Source organism: Camellia sinensis, chromosome 15 (assembly GCF_055761805.1).
Source record: "Camellia sinensis isolate YWXY chromosome 15, ASM5576180v1, whole genome shotgun sequence".
Classification (NCBI taxonomy): Eukaryota; Viridiplantae; Streptophyta; class Magnoliopsida; order Ericales; family Theaceae; genus Camellia; species Camellia sinensis.
In genome coordinates this window covers 113452049-113477638 of record NC_138975.1, presented here as the reverse complement: position 1 = coordinate 113477638, position 25590 = coordinate 113452049, and the positions used below count along the sequence as shown (strand labels likewise).

Below are 25590 nucleotides of genomic sequence, written 5' to 3'. Positions count from 1 at the left end.
TTTTGTTTAGACCCACGTAATCCTAAGTATACTAAAAAGTTTAAAATTTGTACAAAAATCTTTAAAAATTCATTGAATACAACAAAATATGATTCTTATTTTTTATTTTATTTTTTTGCATTTGGTGAATTTTTAAATTTTTTTTTTACAAATATTATACTTTTTAAGTATATTTATGTATTTAAAAAATAAAAAAAATTACGTAAAATATTTAAATAATTCATTAAAAAGAAAAAGAAAAACAAAAACAAAAAAATTAATTTTATGAAAAAAAAAATGCATGAGATCCCAAGAAAACTATCAAACTTTTTACTAAAAGTTATGTTAGAGATCCAAAATAATCTACCAAAATTTCTATTAAACCTCTCATATGAGTGTAAGACCCACACCAATGTGAGAGGTTTGATAGAAAATTTGGTAGATTATTTAGGGTCTATAACATTTTCCTTTTACTAAACACCCACATAAGCAGTGACTCACATAAGAGTGGATCCCACACTATATAAGTGTTTGATAACGAAGAGTATTGTTATATCTATCGAATTTAGGTTCATCTAAATTATCTAAATTTGTACATGTTAGTCGTTTGGCTGACTCTCTGATAGAATGTCAATTATCTAAGCGGATGTTGATTGACACATCGATAAATAGCAGTGATGGTTAATTGGTAAGGGTGATGCTGATCATTCGAATAACTAGAAGATCATCTAGCCGAACATCTGAATTATATAATTGAAATAATTCACACAAACTCAAATTAGGTGGAAGAATCATTTTGAAAAATTCGATAATTTTCTTTGGGATAGCCTTTGGGTCCCTTTTGTGAAACGTGAGTTAACCAACGATCAATACTAATGTACTTCTTACCCATAAACCCTAAAATATGTACGTTACTAAACCATACTATAGTGTCACTGTCAATGAAGGATATAATAAGAAACAATGAGCAAATCTGCAGTTTGAGCTTTGAATAGAGAGAGATTCATCAAGTTCTTCGTGGATGACACAGCTTTCGTGGCTTTGGTGTTAGTTTTCTTGTCAGAACTGTAAAATCCAATCAAAAGGTAAAGACCCAACTCCCTGATCTCATCACTGATTCTGAATTATACCATTTTTCTTCCATTTCCTTTATTGAATTAGTAACTGTGATTAAATTCTGCTTTTGGGTTTCGCTTCTCTAAGCCATTTATGTGTGTAACGTATACGCACATGGGAGTGTGCTTTATATGGTGGAACAATTTTGTGTTTGATTTTAATTATGGGTTGTTTCTTTGTTTGGCTATGTTTGAACACAGTGATATGTAGTGTGCAAGAATGAGATATATAGCCTTGGTGTGATTTGATTTACATCTTATGTTTCTATGAGAAAACTTGCCATTGTTTGTGTATTTTGTTAAATTGGATTACTGGTTGGCTATGTTTATCCTATGCTAACTTAGTAGAATTCCTGGAATGAAGTGAACTGTCCAAAGTGACCAAATGTTTGGGATTTGGCATTTCTGGATACCGGAATAACTTGTAATTTGGGAGCTAGATGTATAAATACATATATACTAGCGGTAGGTGCAAATTCTATTCGATTATAATTTTAAATTTAAGTTTTTGGACAGATGAATGAAGTAAATTGTTTTGCAATTTTGGGCAGTTTGATGAATGAAAAAAACCATTTAGTAGTTATTGAATGTGGCAATTATTAGATGTGAAGGGCATTCTTTTTTTTCTTTTTTTTAAAGTGACAATGTTCACACAGAGATGTGTTTTTATGAAGGTAGAATTCCTCATATTGCTATAATTGCTAGCAATGTTTCTTATGAACTAGGATATTTTCGTCTAGCATTTACTTATGATTACAATATTTGAGATTAGGTGTTATTTGATTGGCGAAAAGTCAGATACTATATTGGAAATCTTGGTAGTGATTGGACTTCAATGTTATGACATTAGGTGACCTACCTGAATCTTTTTCTCTGTTATACTCTATCAAGGGCCATATGCTCACTTAAATTAAGTAAATTCTTATCCTTATTTATTACACTATACCATATCAACGTAGGTCTTTCCCTCCTCCCTAGCGTTTCCATGAACCGTGATCCTATCAAACATCCTCGTTGTTGCCTCTATCGGTCTTCATTATATAGAACAAAACCATTATAATTTGTTCTCTCAACTTATGTTCAGTTGGTGCTACTTTTACTATTTCACAAACAAATTTATTTCTGATTCTACCTTTCATGGTCTTACCACACATCCACCTCAACATTCTCATCTCAGCTACATTCATTTTACTTGCATGTTATTTCTTAGTTGCTCAGCATTTGTCTTGTGATGCGTTGCTGACATTATAACTGTTCTATAATTTTTTTTTCCAATTATGTTGGTATACGTCGATCACATATTATGCCAGAAGTATTCCTCCACTCTAACCAACCTACATTAGTTTATGGACCTCATCATCTCCAATTTCTCTCCATCATTATTAATAATTGGATCTAGATATTGAAATTGTTCACACTTAAGTATCTCTTGGTTTTAAATTTTCACTTCTCCTCATTATTAGAAATCAAGGATCATAAATTATCTCAGAAGTGTTAATTTCTTAACCAGCTCAATTGCAAAAAAATTTGTTGTTCTATTGTTTGTTGTCAAATGCTCTCATTTTTATTTTTATTTTTGTTTTGCATAGTCTGTTCTTATACTTATTTTTGTTACCTTTCTGGCTCAACCACTTCCATATTTCATACCGTATTCTTTCTTGTAGCTCGTTAACCATTTTCCTAAGATTGCACTACTAGAAACATGGATTTGAGTTTGGATGTGCATTCAAATCTAAGGATTTAAAATCTAAAATGCTAAGAATTAGTAGATGCATTTGGGAACATAGACACACAATATGTACATACATATAGATAACTATATAATGTTGAGCTAGGGTTGTGGATTTGTAGAAAATCATGGACGGGGAGAGAGAGAGAGAGAGCTCAAGCAAATCTGAACATAGCCCAAAAGTTATATATTTCTTAGGAATGAGCTTAAGCAAATCCTACTATATGTTAAACATATTTGTCATGTATCTGATAATGGTCATCTTAATTGGCTTGCCTTTAAGCAATTATTGTTTTGTGGTGTGTGATTTTAAGCTCTTCCAGTGCTCACTCCTTGTTCATTAAGGTCTTCATGTTGTGGTTTTATATAGAAGGTTAAAGAGTCATGGGTAAGGACTCAAAGGCAAAGGAGTCAGGAGGAAACAGAAAGGGAAAAGAGTCAGTTGGAGGAAGTGATATTCAAAAGGTAAAGGAAAAGATGCGAAGACAGATGGGCTTGGCACCTGCACATATGTCAAAGATTGTTTCTTCCCCTTAATCTGTTTTCCAGGAGCTTCTATGTTATTTTAACTGCAATTTATCTAGTATTTGACTCTGGGTTTTGGATTTTGTTTTAGCAAGGCATATCTTATGTGAGAAGCAAGGGAAGAATAATGAAGCATACAAGAACCTAGAAGATGTCTGATTTAGTAATGGAGATAAGGTTCCACCTGCTGAGTTCGCAAAGGTGATTTTCCCATTTCCATTTTCTCATTCTTTTTTAACAAATTTAAGTTTAAAACTTTTACACTTGTTGGTCAAGGTTGTGTTAGTAGCAATTTCTGGTCTTGAACTTTTTTTATTTATTTTTTAGATGGGATGGTTTTGAACTTTGAGGGGATCATTTTTGACTATTTAATATTTTTGTAATGATTTATGATCTTGATGGTGAACCTGTTTTCATTGTATTTAGTTCGTTTTTATTTAGGTATTCAAGGGGTTCGTCATTTTCATGTAGTTACTTAATTGCTTTCAAGCCTTCTAAAATGTGCTAAATAATCATGATCTCTTCAACTTAATGTTTTTGAAGTACTACATTACAAAAACCTGGTCATTGGAAAGAAATTGCATGAACACAACATGCTCAAAGTTAACTAACGTTCCATATGTTTGGGTGGGAAAATGTTTTTCTTATTTTCTAGCGTTTAGTACAATGAAAAATGAAAGTCAACAATATAGCGACCCCGGTCTTTTCCCATTTGATTATCGTACCCGGACTTAGGTTCCGTAGATTCTGTCATTGTATAATTGTTGTTGTCGTCCTTTATTTTCTCATTTGGAGTTATAGGATGTGTTGGGCAGGTTTGTTTCAGGTTGGTTGGGTTGAAAACCAAGTGTTGCTATCCAGATTTTTGGACCTTCGCTCGAGCGAGGAGTTGGTCGCTCGAGCGAGATGTTATTTTTGGTACTTCGCTCGACCCAGGGTTTGGTCGCTCGAGCGAGAGACTGCGTTTGGGATCTAGACCTGAGAGTTGTGTTTCTTGGCTCGAGCGAGATTTCCTTCGCTCGAGCGAGCAAGGTGTTTGTTTTTAAGTTCCTTGCTCGAGCGAGCATTCTGTCGCTCGAGCGTGCTCCAGGGTTGCAGACCTGAAGCATTGCATTCTTGGCTCGAGCGAGATTTTCTTCGCTCGAGTGAGTTTTTCGTGTGTCTGGTCGCTCGAGCGACCCAGTCTTCGCTCGAGCGAGCCTGTCAGGTTTAAATAGGCAGCAGCGTGTTTCAGATTAGTTTTTCTTACACTTTCAGATTCCAAAACCCTAGTTACGAGTTCTCTCTCCCTCTACACACCTTCTCTCTTAGGATTGATCTACTTAGAGTGAGTTTCTACCTTAGATCCTTTATTAAAAAGATAGAGGGAGTCGAGGGCTTTCATTTAATCTGAACATTTGGTGATTTGGAGCACATTGGTATTTGGGTATTCATCTCTATCTTCTCCATTTGGGTTGTTTTCTTCGAGGTAGGGATTTCCTACTCCATTCTATAAGTTTTGTTCTAAGTTTTGGTATTTTGATATGTTGGGAATACTTTGGAAATGTTAGGAAAAACCCTAGTTGTATTAATTAATTAATTTGTATAATTAATTTAAGGGAATTGGGAAATTGGTTAAATTCATGAAATTGGGAAATTTGTTGATTAAATGGTGTAGCTGAATAATGTAAATCACTCGCCTGTTGAATTGTTGGTATATTTATTTCCAGTCTAGAAATAACTATTTTGGACTATCGGTGGAGGATAGTCGTGATTGTTGTAGACATTGCATGTGGATTAGGAATAACTGAAACTAATCACATTGGTTAAGTCATTAAATTTGACTATTGCATTAATACAGAAAATACGTGTATTGATTGAGCATTACATTTGCATACATTGTTTTGTGTGGGAGGAGATAGGGGATGTACTCCACGGTTTAGGGGAAGATAGGGGATGGACCTCTAAACCGGATTTTGTTTGGGAGGAGATAGGGGATGGACTCCATTAGGATCACTTTTATGTGTGCTTATTTATATAGAAGTGTTTTTATTGATACAGCACTAAAATGTGTATCAATCTGGAAGTATGAAGTGTTTTGATTTGAGCTTGAGTCACATTTGTTTGTTGATATTGGAAGAATGTGAATATGATATATATAATTCACTGTTGTAAGTTTGGCCAGGTTCTGAGCCATGATGATAAAGTTGGAAAGTAAAACGTATCTTAGACAATAGTGTCATGAGACTGTAAAATGAAGTAATTGATTATCTTGGTTAACCATCTGTTGAATGCTATTGCTTTATTCATTGCTTATATGTGGTTTAGTATATTTCTACTGGGCTGTGGCTCACCCTTTATGGGAACATCATTTTCAGGTTCAGGTGATAAGCTACCTCCAAGGACTTAGCTTGGAAGGACTTGGACTTTGAAGACTATTTCTAGTTATTTGTTTTATTTTATTGTTAGTACATGTAAACACTCAAGCCTAGGGCTTTATTTATATTTGAGTTAGAACTCATTCCTTTGTGTCCAAGTGTTGGCTTGGAAAGATGTAAGCCGTTAGGGCATTTAATTTGATGTTACATGTAATGTTTTTTTGTTTAGTAAGACTCTGATGAATATTATAATGAATTATTGAAGTGTTTTCTTTAAATAAGGCATGTCATTGATATATATATAATGGGTAAATTTTTAGGGCGTTACAACTTGGTATCAGAGCGTACCGGGTTTGAATACTTTGGGTACGTGGGAAGTGATTAGTATCACATTGGGTTCGTCTCGTCTGATAGAGACTTGGTGTAATGTTATATGTTTATGTGATAACATGTTTATGTGATTATGTGGGTATGGAATGTAGTTTCTAGGATATTGATTGGACCCTTGAGTTTCTAGTAGTCTTGTTGGAAAGGCACTTGATCACTGCTGCTTCCAACCGGAACTATAGTAACGCATTGGGACTATCATTATCCAGGAATGAAATTCGTAGGTGCTTATGTGATTATGTGCTTTCGTGGAATGAATTATTGTTGTCCCATGCATTAGGACGCGAGTGTTTAGTTTCGGCACATTTATTAATGTGCTAACGTCTTTGTTCCCTTTATTAGGATGTCAGGACGAGGACGAGGACGTGGTAGGCGTGGTAGGCCGGGTAGGCAGGAGGTGCCTGTGCCAGAGGAGATTCCGGTAGTTCAGGAGGGAATTGGCCAAGCCAATGTGGCCGAGCCAGTAGGCCAGCAGGCTATGGGAGCTCTAGCCCGAGAGATAGCAGGGGCATTCAGGGAGTCAGTAGGCATTCTCAGAGCTGAGAATCAAGCTCAGGTTGTTGTTGCGGATGCAGGACCTTCCTTTCTGAAGAGGGAGTTCTTCCGGTCTAATCCGGATGAATTTGTGGGCGATCCTAAAGAGCCGCTTAAGGCAGATGAATGGCTCGAACAGACAATGAAGACGTTTGAGATGCTTGGCATCGAAGACGAGGGCTTGAAAGTGACCTTGGCATCTTTCCAGTTGAAGGGGGATGCGGGTCAGTGGTGGAAGTTTACAAAGGGTCGTATAGGAGGTACGCGGGAGGCTTTTGTGAATGCTTTCCAGGAGAAGTTCTTATCTCCAGCAGTCAGGGAGAAGCTGCGAGACCAGTTTTGTCAGCTTAAGCAGGCGAGTTCTTCAGTGGCCGAGTTTGAGGCTGCATTTACTAGCTTGTCCAGGTTTGCACCTAAGTTGGTGGCGTCTGAGGAACGCCGTTGTATTGAGTTTGAGAAGAAGTTGAGGCGTGGCCTCAAGCTGAGAGTTGGGGGAACTATGATCCGGGATTATGGGCGTATGGTTGATGCTGCAGCCCACATGGAAATCATGATGCAGGAGGAGGAGGAAGGACAGAAGGGCTCTAAGAGGAGTCAGGATGGTCAGAGTGATGGTAGGAGACAGAAGGGTTTTAATCCTCAGCAGTCTCAGGGTAGCTTTTCTAGATCAACTTTTCCTGTGCCGAGTGCTAGTTCGGGGAAAGGCAGTCAGGGAGACATTACCTGTTTCAAGTGTGGCCAGCTGGGCCACAAGTCTCCAGTTTGTCCTCAAAGGGGAGGAGTGCAGAGAGCAGCATCATCTTCGGCTCGATCTCAGAGCCAGAGTCAGGGTAGAGGCCAGCCACTCTCGTGTTATCAGTGTGGTCAGCCAGGGCATATGAAGAGGTATTGCCCGCAATTGGGTGGCACACCTGGTGCATCTGGTTTGAGGCAGATTCAGGGTCAGCAGCCAGCTCAGTTAGGTCAGGCCTCGAGGGCCAATCAGGGGGCTTTATCGTCTCAGTCGGTGCAGCAATCTTATGCTCCTAGGGGTGAGCAGGTTGATCAGAGGTCGTCTGGGCGCGTGTATGCTGTTACCGCGCAGGATCTTGTACCGGCTCCATCTGTTGTGAGAGGTACTTTTTTGTTTTGCAACTCGGTTGCTAATGTTTTGATTGATACGGGTGCATCTCATTCCTTTGTGTCTGCTGCATTTGCATCTGTTTTGGAGTTGGAGTTAGCACAGTTAGCATCTCCTATTTGTGTAGTGTCACCTCTTGGGGGTGAATTGATTTTGAAACAAGGTGTTAGGGGTTGTGATATAGAGGTTGATGATCATAGAATCCCATTTTCCTTTGTAGTTATGCCTATGAGGGGCTTCGATGTTATTTTGGGTATGGACTGGTTATCGTCATACCGGGCAGTTATTGATTGCTACCGCCAGAGGGTCACTTGTTGTACTGTGAGCGGAGAGTGTTTTCATTTTCTAGGGGACCGGGTTGGTAGTGTGTTGCCACCGGGTATGTTCCGCGAGGACGGAGTGAGCTTAGTGGTCTACTTGCTAACCTTTCGATTAGTGAGGATGATGAGACTCAGATTGTGTTGCCAAGGGTGATTTGTGAGTACTCGGACGTCTTTCCCGAGGATCTTGTTGGTTTGCCAGAGATTGAATTCTCTATTGACCTAGTGCCCGGCACGGCGCCGATTTCTATGGCACCTTATCGTTTTGCCCCAGCCGAGTTAGTTGAGTTGAAGATTCAGCTCCAGGAGTTACTAGACAAGGGCTATATACGTCCTAGTGTTTCGCCGTGGGGAGCACCGGCCCTCTTTGTTAAAAAGAAAGGTGGTGCTTTGAGACTTTGTATAGATTACCAGAAATTGAATCGGGCTACGGTTAAGAATAAGTACCCTATGCCTCGTATAGATGATCTGTTCGATCAGTTGAAAGGTTCCCGTTGTTTCTCGAAGATAGACTTGAGATCGGGTTATCATCAGTTAAGAGTTAGGGAGGAGGATATTCCGAAGACGGCATTCCGTACGCGGTATGGCCACTATGAGTTTTTGGTGATGCCATTTGGGCTCACCAATGCACCTGCAGTATTTATGGATTTGATGAACCGGATATTTCGGGAATTTTTTAGATCGTTTTGTAGTCGTCTTTGTGGATGACATCCTTATCTATTCACCTTCAGAGGAAGAGCACAAGGAACACTTGAGAGTGGTGCTTGAATTACTTAGAGCCCATCAGCTTTATGCTAAGTTTGAGAAGTGTGAGTTTTGGCTAGAGGAGGTGAAGTTCTTAGGCCATGTGGTATCTAGGGAAAGGGTGTCTGTTGATACATCCAAGATGGAGGCAGTGCAAGATTGGGCACAGCCTAAGAGTGTGTTTGAGATCCGCAGTTTTTGGGGTTAGCTGGGTATTATCGCCGGTTTGTAAAAGATTTCTCCAGATTAGCTTCGCCTTTGACTAGATTGACTCGGAAGGGAGTCAAATTTGTATGGAGTGAGACTTGTGAAAAGTCGTTCCAGGAGTTGAAAGTTAGACTGACCACCGCTCCAGTATTGATTATTCCAGAGAGAGGGTTGGGTTATGCAGTCTATTGTGACGCCTCACGAGAGGGTCTGGGTTGTGTGTTAATGCAAGAAGGGAAAGTAGTTGCCTATGGCTCACGTCAGTTGAAAATTCACGAGCAGAATTACCCTACGCATGATCTAGAGTTAGCAGCTGTGATATTTGCCTTGAAGATTTGGAGGCATTACCTTTATGGTGAGAGATTCGAGGTATTCTCGGATCATAAGAGTCTGAAATATTTTTTTACACAGAAAGACTTGAACTTGAGGCAGAGGAGGTGGATGGAGTTCATAGAGGATTATGACTTTGAGTTGCATTATCATCCGGGAAAGGCCAATGTGGTGGCCGATGCCCTTAGCAGGAAACCTGTTGGTGACATAGCTAGCATAGCTTTCCGAGAATGGGAGATGTTGGGTGCACTTGGGGAGTTTAATTTACTTCTGGGCGAAACCGTTGAGGCTGCGGCCTTGTTTTCTGTTGTTGTACAGCCTACACTCGTGACTCGAGTGTTAGAGGCTCAGAGGGGTAACCTTGAGGTAGAAACCCTCCGTGAGAAGATTTCCGGTGGGAAGGTTGAGAAGGGTTTGACGGTGTATCCCGACCTGAGTGTGAGATACCGAGACCGTCTGTTTGTGCCAGAGTCTTGTCGAGAGGAGGTACTCCGAGAGTTTCATCATTCACGCCTTGCGGTGCATCCGGGAGGCACTAAGATGTATCGGGACTTGGGTCGCCAGTTTTGGTGGCGGGGTATGAAGAGAGATGTGGCAGCTTTCGTATCTAAGTGCCTTACTTGTCAGCAAGTGAAGGCCGAGCATCAGAGGCCAGCGGGTTTGTTACAACCCTTGCCTATTGCCGAGTGGAAGTGGGAGCATGTCACTATGGACTTTGTTGTAGGTCTTCCGAGGACTCAGCGGGGTAGTGATGCTGTTTGGGTGGTTGTAGACCGGTTGACTAAGTCAGCACACTTCATTCCTATGCGTGTTAGAGATTCGGTAGATCATCTTTGCTGATTTATATATTCGGGACATAGTAAGGTTGCACGGGGTCCCAGTGACGATCGTCTCAGATAGAGATCCTCGTTTCACTGCCAGGTTGTGGCAGAGTTTGCAGGGTGCCTTAGGCACTAAATTGACTTTTAGCACGGCTTATCATCCTCAGACTGACGGGCAGTCCGAGCGTACTATTCAGATCATTGAGGATATGCTTCGGGGTTGTGTCCTTGATTTCAGTGGGTCGTGGGAGAGGCACTTGCCATTGGTAGAGTTTGCCAACAACAACAGTTTCCAGTCTAGTATCGGTATGGCACCGTTTGAGGCCTTGTATGGCCGACCGTGTAGATCTCCTATTTGTTGGGCCGAGGTGGGTGATGCACCTCTGTTGGGTCCGGAGTTGGTGAGGGAAACGACGGAGAAAGTTGAGCTTATCCGTAAGAGGCTTGTTACAGCACAGTGTCGTCAGAAATCTTATGCCGACCGTAGGAGGAGACCTTTGGTGTTTGAGGTGGGTGATCATGTCTTTCTGAAGATATCACCTAGACGGGGTTTGATGAGGTTTGGGAAGAGCGGGAAGTTGTCCCCTCGGTTCATTGGTCCGTTTGAGATCCTTGAGAGGATTGGCGAGGCTGCTTATCGTTTAGCTTTACCGCCGCAGCTGTCCGGAGTACATGATGTGTTTCATGTGAGTATGCTTCGGAAGTATGAGCCGGATCCATCACATGTGTTGGATTGGACCGATTTAGTGGTTGATGAGGATGTCTCGTATGAGGAGCGACCGGTTCGGGTCTTGGATAGGCGGGATCAAGTTTTGCGAGGCAAAACCGTCCCTTTGGTCAAAGTTTTGTGGAAACATCACGGAGTGGAGGAAGCCACTTGGGAACGTGAGTTGGAAGTTCGCGAAAAATACCCGGACATGTTTATCGATTTGTAATCTTGTATTTAGATTTTGTAATATTGTTGAACTTAAGAGCCTTACATATGTTTTAAGTTGTAAAACATTGAGTATGTTTCGGTAAATGGTGTATCTTGAAACTTACTTCATTATAGAAGTTTAATGTAACATTGCATATGTTGATTACATTGTTGAAAGTATATATTATGCAATTGAATATAATATGGGAATTGTTAACATTGAAGGGAATAATGCATAATAGTAATGCATGTTAAAATATATGTTGTTTAATATATATTGTGAGATGCCTCTTGATAAAGAGATGAAGTGACCAGTATTGGGTCAAGTTGTTTATTATTGTTATATAATATCTTTGGGAATTGAGAAAAACTTGTTTTTTTACAAACTTATGCTTAATTTCGGGGACAAAATTCTTTTAAGGGGGGGAGGTTATAGCGACCCCGGTCTTTTCCCATTTGATTATCGTACCCGGACTTAGGTTCCGTAGAGTCTGTCATTGTATAATTGTTGTTGTCGTCCTTTATTTTCTCATTTGGAGTTATAGGATGTGTTGGGCAGGTTTGTTTCAGGTTGGTTGGGTTGGAAACCAAGTGTTGCTGTCCAGATTTTTGGACCTTCGCTCGAGCGAGGAGTTGGTCGCTCGAGCGAGATGTTGTTTTTGGTACTTCGCTCGACCCAGGGTTTGGTCGCTCGAGCGAGAGACTGCGTTTGGGATCTAGACATGAGAGTTGTGTTTCTTAGCTCGAGCGAGATTTCCTTCGCTCGAGCGAGCAAGGTGTTTGTTTTCGAGTTCCTTGCTCGAGCGAGCATTCTGTCGCTCGAGCGTCATGCAGGATTGCAGACCTGAAGCATTGCATTCTTGGCTCGAGCGAGATTTTCTTCGCTCGAGCGAGTTTTTCGTGTGTCTGGTCGCTCGAGCGACCCAGTCTTCGCTCGAGCGAGCCTGTCAGGTTTAAATAGGCAGCAGCGTGTTTCAGATCAGTTTTTCTTACACTTTCAGATTCCAAAACCCTAGTTACGAGTTCTCTCTCCCTCTACACACCTTCTCTCTTAGGATTGATCTACTTAGAGTGAGTTTCTACCTTAGATCCTTTATTAAAAAGATAGAGGGAGTCGAGGGCTTTCATTTAATCTGAACATTTGGTGATTTGGAGCACATTGGTATTTGGGTATTCATCTCTATCTTCTCCATTTGGGTTGTTTTCTTCGAGGTAGGGATTTCCTACTCCATTCTATAAGTTTTGTTCTAAGTTTTGGTATTTTGATATGTTGGGAATACTTTGGAAATGTTAGGAAAAACCCTAGTTGTATTAATTAATTAATTTGTATAATTAATTTAAGGGAATTGGGAAATTGGTTAAATTCATGAAATTGGGAAATTTGTTGATTAAATGGTGTAGCTGAATAATGTAAATCACTCGCCTGTTGAATTGTTGGTATATTTATTTCCAGTCTAGAAATAACTGTTTTGGACTATCGGTGGAGGATAGTCGTGATTGTTGTAGACATTGCATGTGGATTAGGAATAACTGAAACTAATCACATTGGTTAAGTCATTAAATTTGACTATTGCATTAATACAGAAAATACGTGTATTGATTGAGCATTACATTTGCATACATTGTTTTGTGTGGGAGGAGATAGGGGATGTACTCCACGGTTTAGGGGAAGATAGGGGATGGACCTCTAAACCGGATTTTGTTTGGGAGGAGATAGGGGATGGACTCCATTAGCATCACTTTTATGTGTGCTTATTTATATAGAAGTGTTTTTATTGATACAGCACTAAAATGTGTATCAATCTGGAAGTATGAAGTGTTTTGATTTGAGCTTGAGTCACATTTGTTTGTTGATATTGGAAGAATGTGAATATGATATATATAATTCACTGTTGTAAGTTTGGCCAGGTTCTGAGCCATGATGATAAAGTTGGAAAGTAAAACGTATCTTAGACAATAGTGTCATGAGACTGTAAAATGAAGTAATTGATTATCTTGGTTAACCATCTGTTGAATGCTATTGCTTTATTCATTGCTTATATGTGGTTTAGTATATTTCTACCGGGCTGTGGCTCACCCTTTATGGGAACATCATTTTCAGGTTCAGGTGATAAGCTACCTCCAAGGACTTAGCTTGGAAGGACTTGGACTTTGAAGACTATTTCTAGTTATTTGTTTTATTTTATTGTTAGTACATGTAAACACTCAAGCCTAGGGCTTTATTTATATTTGAGTTAGAACTCATTCCTTTGTGTCCAAGTGTTGGCTTGGAAAGATGTAAGCCGTTAGGGCATTTAATTTGATGTTACATGTAATGTTTTTTTGTTTAGTGAGACTCTGATGAATATTATAATGAATTATTGAAGTGTTTTCTTTAAATAAGGCATGTCATTGATATATATATAATGGGTAAATTTTTAGGGCGTTACAACTTGGTATCAGAGCGTACCGGGTTTGAATACTTTGGGTACGTGGGAAGTGATTAGTATCACATTGGGTTTGTCTCGTCTGATAGAGACTTGGTGTAATGTTATATGTTTATGTGATAACATGTTTATGTGATTATGTGGGTATGGAATGTAGTTTCTAGGATATTGATTGGACCCTTGAGTTTCTAGTAGTCTTGTTGGAAAGGCACTTGATCACTGCTGCTTCCAACCGGAACTATAGTAACGCATTGGGACTATCATTATCCAGGAATGAAATTCGTAGGTGCTTATGTGATTATGTGCTTACGTGGAATGAATTATTGTTGTCCCATGCATTAGGACGCGAGTGTTTAGTTTCGGCACATTTATTAATGTGCTAACGTCTTTGTTCCCTTTATTAGGATGTCAGGACGAGGACGAGGACGCGGTAGGCGTGGTAGGCCGGGTAGGCAGGAGGTGCCTGTGCCAGAGGAGATTCCGGTAGTTCAGGAGGGAATTGGCCAGGCCAATGTGGCCGAGCCAGTAGGCCAGCAGGCTATGGGAGCTCTAGCCCGAGAGATAGCAGGGGCATTCAGGTAGTCAGTAGGCATTCTCAGAGCTGAGAATCAAGCTCAGGTTGTTGTTGCGGATGCAGGACCTTCCTTTCTGAAGAGGGAGTTCTTCCGGTCTAATCCGGATGAATTTGTGGGCGATCCTAAAGAGCCGCTTAAGGCAGATGAATGGCTCGAACAGACAATGAAGACGTTTGAGATGCTTGGCATCGAAGACGAGGGGTTGAAAGTGACCTTGGCATCTTTCCAGTTGAAGGGGGATGCGGGTCAGTGGTGGAAGTTTACAAAGGGTCGTATAGGAGGTACGTGGGAGGCTTTTGTGAATGCTTTCCAGGAGAAGTTCTTATCTCCAGCAGTCAGGGAGAAGCTGCGAGACCAGTTTTGTCAGCTTAAGCAGGCGAGTTCTTCAGTGGCCGAGTTTGAGGCTGCATTTACTAGCTTGTCCAGGTTTGCACCTGAGTTGGTGGCGTCTGAGGAACGCCGTTGTATTGAGTTTGAGAAGAAGTTGAGGCGTGGCCTCAAGCTGAGAGTTGGGGGAACTATGATCCGGGATTATGGGCGTATGGTTGATGCTGCAGCCCACATGGAAATCATGATGCAGGAGAAGGAGGAAGGACAGAAGGGCTCTAAGAGGAGTCAGGATGGTCAGAGTGATGGTAGGAGACAGAAGGGTTTTAATCCTCAGCAGTCTCAGGGTAGCTTTTCTAGATCAACTTTTCCTGTGCCGAGTGCTAGTTCGGGGAAAGGCAGTCAGGGAGACATTACCTGTTTCAAGTGTGGCCAGCTGGGCCACAAGTCTCCAGTTTGTCCTCAGAGGGGAGGAGTGCAGAGAGCAGCATCATCTTCGGCTCGATCTCAGAGCCAGAGTCAGGGTAGAGGCCAGCCACTCTCGTGTTATCAGTGTGGTCAGCCAGGGCATATGAAGAGGTATTGCCCGCAATTGGGTGGCACACCTGGTGCATCTGGTTTGAGGCAGATTCAGGGTCAGCAGCCAGCTCAGTCAGGTCAGGCCTCGAGGGCCAATCAGGGGGCTTCATCGTCTCAGTCGGTGCAGCAATCTTATGCTCCTAGGGGTGAGCAGGTTGATCAGAGGTCGTCTGGGCGCATGTATGCTGTTACCGCGCAGGATCTTGTACCGGCTCCATCTGTTGTGAGAGGTACTTTTTTGTTTTGCAACTCGGTTGCTAATGTTTTGATTGATACGGGTGCATCTCATTCCTTTGTGTCTGCTGCATTTGCATCTGTTTTGGAGTTGGAGTTAGCACAGTTAGCATCTCCTATTTGTGTAGTGTCACCTCTTGGGGGTGAATTGATTTTGAAACAAGGTGTTAGGGGTTGTGATATAGAGGTTGATGATCATAGAATCCCATTTTCCTTTGTAGTTATGCCTATGAGGGGCTTCGATGTTATTTTGGGTATGGACTGGTTATCGTCATACCGGGCAGTTATTGATTGCTACCGCCAGAGGGTCACTTGTTGTACTGTGAGCGGAGAGTGTTTTCATTTTCTAGGGGACCGGGTTGGTAGTGTGTTGCCACCGGGGTATGTTCCGCAAGGACGGAGTGAGCTTAGTGGTCTACTTGCTAACCTTTCGATTAGTGAGGATGATGAGACTCAGATTGTGTTGCCAAGGGTGATTTGTGAGTACTCGGACGTCTTTCCCGAGGATCTTGTTGGTTTGCCAGAGATTGAATTCTCTATTGACCTAGTGCCCGGCACGGCGCCGATTTCTATGGCACCTTATCGTTTTGCCCCAGCCGAGTTAGTTGAGTTGAAGATTCAGCTCCAGGAGTTACTAGACAAGGGCTATATACGTCCTAGTGTTTCGCCGTGGGGAGCACCGGCCCTCTTTGTTAAAAAGAAAGGTGGTGCTTTGAGACTTTGTATAGATTACCAGAAATTGAATCGGGCTACGGTTAAGAATAAGTACCCTATGCCTCGTATAGATGATCTGTTCGATCAGTTGAAAGGTTCCCGTTGTTTCTCGAAGATAGACTTGAGATCGGGTTATCATCAGTTAAGAGTTAGGGAGGAGGATATTCCGAAGACGGCATTCCGTACGCGGTATGGCCACTATGAGTTTTTGGTGATGCCATTTGGGCTCACCAATGCACCTGCAGTATTTATGGATTTGATGAACCGGATATTTCGGGAATTTTTTAGATCGTTTTGTAGTCGTCTTTGTGGACGACATCCTTATCTATTCACCTTCAGAGGAAGAGCACAAGGAACACTTGAGAGTGGTGCTTGAATTACTTAGAGCCCATCAGCTTTATGCTAAGTTTGAGAAGTGTGAGTTTTGGCTAGAGGAGGTGAAGTTCTTAGGCCATGTGGTATCTAGGGAAGGGGTGTCTGTTGATACATCCAAGATGGAGGCAGTGCAAGATTGGGCACAGCCTAAGAGTGTGTTTGAGATCCGCAGTTTTTGGGGTTAGCTGGGTATTATCGCCGGTTTGTAAAAGATTTCTCCAGATTAGCTTCGCCTTTGACTAGATTGACTCGGAAGGGAGTCAAATTTGTATGGAGTGAGACTTGTGAAAATTCGTTCCAGGAGTTGAAAGTTAGACTGACCACCGCTCCAGTATTGATTATTCCAGAGAGAGGGTTGGGTTATGCAGTCTATTGTGACGCCTCACGAGAGGGTCTGGGTTGTGTGTTAATGCAAGAAGGGAAAGTAGTTGCCTATGGCTCACGTCAGTTGAAAATTCACGAGCAGAATTACCCTACGCATGATCTAGAGTTAGCAGCTGTGATATTTGCCTTGAAGATTTGGAGGCATTACCTTTATGGTGAGAGATTCGAGGTATTCTCGGATCATAAGAGTCTGAAATATTTTTTTACACAGAAAGACTTGAACTTGAGGCAGAGGAGGTGGATGGAGTTCATAGAGGATTATGACTTTGAGTTGCATTATCATCCGGGAAAGGCCAATGTGGTGGCCGATGCCCTTAGCAGGAAACCTGTTGATGACATAGCTAGCATAGCTTTCCGAGAATGGGAGATGTTGGGTGCACTTGGGGAGTTTAATTTACTTCTGGGCGAAACCGTTGAGGCTGCGGCCTTGTTTTCTGTTGTTGTACAGCCTACACTCGTGACTCGAGTGTTAGAGGCTCAGAGGGGTAACCTTGAGGTAGAAACCCTCCGTGAGAAGATTTCCGGTGGGAAGGTTGAGAAGGGTTTGACGGTGTATCCCGACCTGAGTGTGAGATACCGAGACCGTCTGTTTGTGCCAGAGTCTTGTCGAGAGGAGGTACTCTGAGAGTTTCATCATTCACGCCTTGCGGTGCATCCGGGAGGCACTAAGATGTATCGGGACTTGGGTCGCCAGTTTTGGTGGCGGGGTATGAAGAGAGATGTGGCAGCTTTCGTATCTAAGTGCCTTACTTGTCAGCAAGTGAAGGCCGAGCATCAGAGGCCAGCGGGTTTGTTACAACCCTTGCCTATTGCCGAGTGGAAGTGGGAGCATGTCACTATGGACTTTGTTGTAGGTCTTCCGAGGACTCAGCGGGGTAGTGATGCTGTTTGGGTGGTTGTAGACCGGTTGACTAAGTCAGCACACTTCATTCCTATGCGTGTTAGAGATTCGGTAGATCATCTTTGCTGATTTATATATTCGGGACATAGTAAGGTTGCACGGGGTCCCAGTGACGATCGTCTCAGATAGAGATCCTCGTTTCACTGCCAGGTTGTGGCAGAGTTTGCAGGGTGCCTTAGGCACTAAATTGACTTTTAGCACGGCTTATCATCCTCAGACTGACGGGCAGTCCGAGCGTACTATTCAGATCCTTGAGGATATGCTTCGGGGTTGTGTCCTTGATTTCAGTGGGTCGTGGGAGAGGCACTTGCCATTGGTAGAGTTTGCCAACAACAACAGTTTCCAGTCTAGTATCGGTATGGCACCGTTTGAGGCCTTGTATGGCCGACCGTGTAGATCTCCTATTTGTTGGGCCGAGGTGGGTGATGCACCTCTGTTGGGTCCGGAGTTGGTGAGGGAAACGACGGAGAAAGTTGAGCTTATCCGTAAGAGGCTTGTTACAGCACAGTGTCGTCAGAAATCTTATGCCGACCGTAGGAGGAGACCTTTGGTGTTTGAGGTGGGTGATCATGTCTTTCTGAAGATATCACCTAGACGGGGTTTGATGAGGTTTGGGAAGAGCGGGAAGTTGTCCCCTCGGTTCATTGGTCCGTTTGAGATCCTTGAGAGGATTGGCGAGGCTGCTTATCGTTTAGCTTTACCGCCGCAGCTGTCCGGAGTACATGATGTGTTTCATGTGAGTATGCTTCGGAAGTATGAGCCGGATCCATCACATGTGTTGGATTGGACCGATTTAGTGGTTGATGAGGATGTCTCGTATGAGGAGCGACCGGTTCGGGTCTTGGATAGGCGGGATCAAGTTTTGCGAGGCAAAACCGTCCCTTTGGTCAAAGTTTTGTGGAAACATCACGGAGTGGAGGAAGCCACTTGGGAACGTGAGTTGGAAGTTCGCGAAAAATACTCGGACATGTTTATCGATTTGTAATCTTGTATTTAGATTTTGTAATATTGTTGAACTTAAGAGCCTTACATATGTTTTAAGTTGTAAAACATTGAGTATGTTTCGGTAAATGGTGTATCTTGAAACTTGCTTCATTATAGAAGTTTAATGTAACATTGCATATGTTGATTACATTGTTGAAAGTATATATTATGCAATTGAATATAATATGGGAATTGTTAACATTGAAGGGAATAATGCATAATAGTAATGCATGTTAAAATATATGTTGTTTAATATATATTGTGAGATGCCTCTTGATAAAGAGATGAAGTGACCAGTATTGGGTCAAGTTGTTTATTATTGTTATATAATATCTTTGGGAATTGAGAAAAACTTGTTTTTTTACAAACTTATGCTTAATTTCGGGGACGAAATTCTTTTAAGGGGGGGAGGTTATAGCGACCCCGGTCTTTTCCCATTTGATTATCGTACCCGGACTTAGGTTCCGTAGATTCTGTCATTGTATAATTGTTGTTGTCGTCCTTTATTTTCTCATTTGGAGTTATAGGATGTGTTGGGCAGGTTTGTTTCAGGTTGGTTGGGTTGGAAACCAAGTGTTGCTGTCCAGATTTTTGGACCTTCGCTCGAGCGAGGAGTTGGTCGCTCGAGCGAGATGTTGTTTTTGGTACTTCGCTCGACCCAGGGTTTGGTCGCTCGAGCGAGAGACTGCGTTTGGGATCTAGACATGAGAGTTGTGTTTCTTAGCTCGAGCGAGATTTCCTTCGCTCGAGCGAGCAAGGTGTTTGTTTTCGAGTTCCTTGCTCGAGCGAGCATTCTGTCGCTCGAGCGTCCTGCAGGGTTGCAGACCTGAAGCATTGCATTCTTGGCTCGAGCGAGATTTTCTTCGCTCGAGCGAGTTTTTCGTGTGTCTGGTCGCTCGAGCGACCCAGTCTTCGCTCGAGCGAGCCTGTCAGGTTTAAATAGGCAGCAGCGTGTTTCAGATCAGTTTTTCTTACACTTTCAGATTCCAAAACCCTAGTTACGAGTTCTCTCTCCCTCTACACACCTTCTCTCTTAGGATTGATCTACTTAGAGTGAGTTTCTACCTTAGATCCTTTATTAAAAAGATAGAGGGAGTCGAGGGCTTTCATTTAATCTGAACATTTGGCGATTTGGAGCACATTGGTATTTGGGTATTCATCTCTATCTTCTCCATTTGGGTTGTTTTCTTCGAGGTAGGGATTTCCTACTCCATTCTATAAGTTTTGTTCTAAGTTTTGGTATTTTGATATGTTGGGAATACTTTGGAAATGTTAGGAAAAACCCTAGTTGTATTAATTAATTAATTTGTATAATTAATTTAAGGGAATTGGGAAATTGGTTAAATTCATGAAATTGGGAAATTTGTTGATTAAATGGTGTAGCTGAATAATGTAAATCACTCGCCTGTTGAATTGTTGGTATATTTATTTCCAGTCTAGAAATAACTGTTTTGGACTATCGGTGGAGGATAGTCGTGATTGTTGTAGACATTGCATGTGGATTAGGAATAACTGAAACTAATCACATTGGTTAAGTCATTAAATTTGACTATTGCATTAATACAGAAAATACGTGTATTGATTGAGCATTACATTTGCATACATTGTTTTGTGTGGGAGGAGATAGGGGATGTACTCCACGGTTTAGGGGAAGATAGGGGATGGACCTCTAAACCGGATTTTGTTTGGGAGGAGATAGGGGATGGACTCCATTAGCATCACTTTTATGTGTGCTTATTTATATAGAAGTGTTTTTATTGATACAGCACTAAAATGTGTATCAATCTGGAAGTATGAAATGTTTTGATTTGAGCTTGAGTCACATTTGTTTGTTGATATTGGAAGAATGTGAATATGATATATATAATTCACTGTTGTAAGTTTGGCCAGGTTCTGAGCCATGATGATAAAGTTGGAAAGTAAAACGTATCTTAGACAATAGTGTCATGAGACTGTAAAATGAAGTAATTGATTATCTTGGTTAACCATCTGTTGAATGCTATTGCTTTATTCATTGCTTATATGTGGTTTAGTATATTTCTACTGGGCTGTGGCTCACCCTTTATGGGAACATCATTTTCAAGTTCAGGTGATAAGCTACCTCCAAGGACTTAGCTTGGAAGGACTTGGACTTTGAAGACTATTTCTAGTTATTTGTTTTATTTTATTGTTAGTACATGTAAACACTCAAGCCTAGGGCTTTATTTATATTTGAGTTAGAACTCATTCCTTTGTGTCCAAGTGTTGGCTTGGAAAGATGTAAGCCGTTAGGGCATTTAATTTGATGTTACATGTAATGTTTTTTTGTTTAGTAAGACTCTGATGAATATTATAATGAATTATTGAAGTGTTTTCTTTAAATAAGGCATGTCATTGATATATATATAATGGGTAAATTTTTAGGGCGTTACAAACAAAAAATATTTTCTATGGTAAAAATAAACCTATTTGGGAAGAAAATGTTTGCATTTTTAAAGATGCAAAACATTTTTTAGACTAAAGTCTTACCAATCCCACCACACTACCACCAGCAACATGTCACATCCTGCCAAATTACCTAGATAGAATTGGCTACCAATCTAAGTGCCACACGGATAACTTGGAAACAACCAAGGTCGTCGTGACAAACAGCACCACCACACTGCCACCACCGCCGCCACAACCTCCAACACATCACCACCACCGCTCTTTCCACCACCACTGTCACCCTACCACCACCACCTCACCACCACTAAAACAATCATTAGTACATTAGTTTGAATGATACAAAATGTTTTTCGTTGGAAAATGTTTTCCACCGAAACAAAAAGAGCGTAAGAAAATGGTTCGCATGTTCTCTGTACATTCTTCTAAAGAGAATTTTTGGCCAAGATATTGTCTCAGGAAAATTTGAAGGAGCCATAACACTGACTTCTTTGTGTTGCTTTTCTATCTTTTCCTTCCAGCTAGCAGTAGAATATTCAGAGTGTCCATCAAGGAAGAAGGGTGGAGACTTGGGATGGTTTCAGTGTGGCAAGATGGCTGACCCATTTCAGGATGTTGCCTTTAGCACACCTGTTGGAGCTACCATTGCACCATTTAAACCAACGTATATTTTAATTACTGATTTTTGCTCCGCAAACCTGCTAACCATGTGTTGAGCTCTATCTTATGCTGTTCATGTTGCTCAGACCGGCTAACTTTGTTATGCTATTGATGGTATAGGCATGGATACCGCATTATCTTGTCTGAAAGGAGGAAGAATTGATCGAACTTGGCATTCAAAGTTGGGCTCTCTCAGATTATTAACCATGAAATCAAAGTAAGCATTGTGTATTTATCTGTGTGAGACTTTGGCTTGATTGTGGCATGGTTTTTAGAACATAATTGACTCAATGATGCTTCACCTTTTTAGACATTGGTTTGATAAGTAGTTTTTTTTTTTTTTCTTTTAGGTCATTATTTGAAATGTTATAGAGTTCTGGCTGCTGGATTTGGTCTTCATTGTAGTCCACTTTCTATTAAAAATCATTTGATAATCAAAGGTTAGGCATGGAATCCACTGATCGTTAAGTTTATACAAAAATAATCAGAAGGGGAACATAACACCTCATGCACATTCCAGAATATATAGAACACAGTCTCTCTCTCCGTCTTCGTCTCTCTCATACACATTAATTAATCAACTGTCTAACTAAAGAAGAACGTAGTTTAGGTGAAGGTACTCTATGGAGAGTTGTGCTTGTCATATGCAGGATTTGGGGTCATCATATGCAAAATGGTCTCCGACATGTGCAAATCATTATCACATTATTTTGTTCTCCAAGACAAGGATAAAACTCTTGTAGAGTTGTTAATTTTGGTTTGTTGAATGCTTGATAAGTAGTTTGATTTTTTTTTCCTTGGACAAATAACTCTTTACCCCTTAGATTAGACTCAAAATGAAGGAGATCCCATATAGTTTCATTTATGATGATAAACCTCCTTGTGATGATCACCATAGTGTCTCTCTTAACCAATAAGGTTCTCTAAATAAGATGAGACAAAAAAAAAAAAAAAGGAAGTTGAACATTTGTGTTCATAGTAAAAAAAAAGCTAATTTTTGACATATTGGTTTTCCATTGATAAACATTGAGGATATAAAACTCAGATGCAAAATATGGAATAATGTACAGACATGTACAGAGCTTTTTATATATTTTTGGTGTTTAGCCTTGTTGGAATATCAAGACAAATTTATAATATAATTATTTTCAAGGCTATTTAAGACTTCCCATGTGATTTTTTTTTTTAAATAATCAAAATGAGAGGGTGTCTATTAAAAAAACAAGGGTAGATTCTAAATATCTCATTTATTTATTTATCTTACACCTACTAATCGCTTTGTAATTCTTTTTTTTTTTTATGAAGAAATATTTGTATTTATAGGTGTATAGAGAAATTTATTTAAAAGTTCTCAAATATAGGAGGGGAAAGTAACTCATTTTGAAAACTAAAATTACCTCGGAAAGGATTAGTTAGAAATTAGAAATCTACCAAATTTTGATGGAAGGCACATGTCGCACTTTGTAAAAGTCTTCTCATTATTCCCCATCGACCCCTTGAAGCTTGTTATAAAATGTTTTACTCATCCTACTAACTACAAATTTTTGGAGGGTAGTAATGAATCTCAGTCCCTCTGGAACCATTTTCATCTCTCTACAACAAACAATGGTTAAAGTAGAGAGATTGGGCATGGCTCCCTTTTCCACCCTCAATTCCTTTATGTGGGACAACCTACACAATTCTAGGGTTTCGAGTTTGGGGAAACCATTAGTAGAGCAAAGCATTTCGTCCTCTACAAAGGAATTTCTATTCACACTAAGGCTTTGTAGGTTGGGTAGCCTCTCTAATGTTGGCATAGGGTCTTGTTTAAGTTCACATTCCCATAAGGCTAACTCAGTGAGGCTAGGAGAGCAACATTGGTACTCTGGTAATTTGTGAATAAGTCCCCATATAGTCAATTTGTATAGATGCCGACACCCTAACAATTGTTTGAGAAGAATCAACTCTTCTTCGGAAGAAAAATTGCATCCATAGTATAGCGATCCCGGTTTTCCCCTCCATTGGTTATTGTATTCCGGACTCGGTTTCGTGGATGTCTGTTGTTGTATAAGTTGCATTTCCATCCTTTAAATTCTTTGTATTTGAGTTTTAGGATGTGTTACGCAGGTTTGTTACAGGTTGGATGTGTTTTGAAACAAAGTGTTGCTGCCCAGTTTTTGGTGTCTTTGCTTGAGCGAGGCTTTTGTCGCTCGAGCGAGATTTGAGTTTGTGTCTCTTGGCTCAAGCGAGAATTCTTGCACTCGAGTATGCGTTTGTGTCTGAGTTTGGACGTTAAGGTTGTGTTTCTTGGCTCGAGCAAGCTTTCCTTCGCTCGAGCGAGCGAGCTGTATGTTTTGGGCTTCTTCGCTCAAGCGAGGACTCCTGAGCTCGAGCGTGCTTCTGGGTTATATACCTGAAGCTTCGTGTTGTTGGCTCGAGCGAGGTCTGTCTGTGTCTGGTCGCTCGAGCGACCAATCCTTCGCTCGAGCAAGCCTCGAGTATATCAGTTCGTAACAGCAGTCTCCTTCATCACTTTTTGATTCTCTTTACATCTCAAACCCTAGATCGGACTCTCTCTCCCTCTACATACACCTTCTCTCTAGAAATACACTTGGTTCTTGGGTGTATCTACTCTAGTCCCTTTGTAAAAAGTGTGGAGCTTGGTGTGGACTACATTTTGATCCGAAAATCATTGGGTTTGGAACATCTCGAGTTTTCTTCATCTTCTCCATTGAGTCTCCCCAATTGAGGTTGGGATACCCTACTCTTTCTTATGAGTTTTGACATAGATTTTAGTCATTTTGTATAAATGGTGGATTATGGGAATTTTGGGAAAGTTAGGGTTTGTTTTGAAGTTATAAAAAGGGGGGGTTTCAATTGTTAAACTCCATGTGTATGTGAGATCTTGGAAAATGGGATTATTGTTGTTAAGTTGATGAAATTGAGCCTTAGGGTTGATATTTGAAAAAGGGGGAAAATGCCCTAATTAATGTGATAAATTAATTTGGGAAAATGTGAAATTGAGTTGAAAATCATGAAATTGGGGAATTATGAGATTGAATGGTGTAGTTGGATTGATTGATCACTCACCTATGAAAATGTTGATAATTTATCTGTTTGATGAATTTAATATCTGTTTAGAAATAACTGCTTTGGGCTACCGGTGGAGGATAGTCTTGATTGTTGTAGACATTGCATGTTGATTAGGGAAAACTGAAACTAATCAATTGGATAAGTCATTGAATATGACGGTTGAATTAACACATTGAATATGTGCTTAGATTGATCATTGTATATGACAAACTGTTTAAATACATTGCATATGTATCTTGTTTGGGATGAGATAGGGGATGTACTCCAGGGTTTCGGAGGAGATAGGGGATGTACTCTCAAACCTGTTTGGGAGAAGATGGGGGATGGACTCCATTGATAACTAAGTTGGCCAAAGTGTCCAGGGTGAAAGTCCTGAAATCCTAATTACGTTTGCATAACGTAGATAATTGAAGTATTGAAATGTTTTGATATGAGTTGTAGTCTCATTTGAATTGTGAATAATGGAAGTGTTTTAATATGAGTTGTAGTCTCATTTAATTGATTGGCTAGATAATGAGCCATGTTTATGAATTTGAATTGGATAAGTAAAGGAAAATGGAATGAAACACGGACGTATTTGTCATGGAACTGGGATGTGTTGTAAATTGGCTTACAAGTGTTAACCATTTATTGAATGCTAATGTTTTAGTTATTTCTCATATATGGTTTAGTGTATCTCTACTGGGATTTAACTCACCCTTTATAGGACATCATTTTCAGGTGTAGGTGATATGCCACCTCCAAGGACGTAGCTTGGGAGGCTTAGAGGCTGAAGGATCTTTTTGTTGTTATCTTTTTGTATTACATGTAAATCAAGCCAAGGGCTTATTTTGTATAAAGAGTTAGAACTC

The 25590-nt window shown here is 40.7% G+C and overlaps 1 pseudogene; it reads left to right on the top strand.

The window, feature by feature from the left end:
• Positions 1–3207: 3207 nt before the first annotated feature.
• On the top strand, positions 3208–21830 carry LOC145813919 (peptidyl-prolyl cis-trans isomerase pin4-like; annotated as a pseudogene).
• Positions 21831–25590: the final 3760 nt, after the last annotated feature.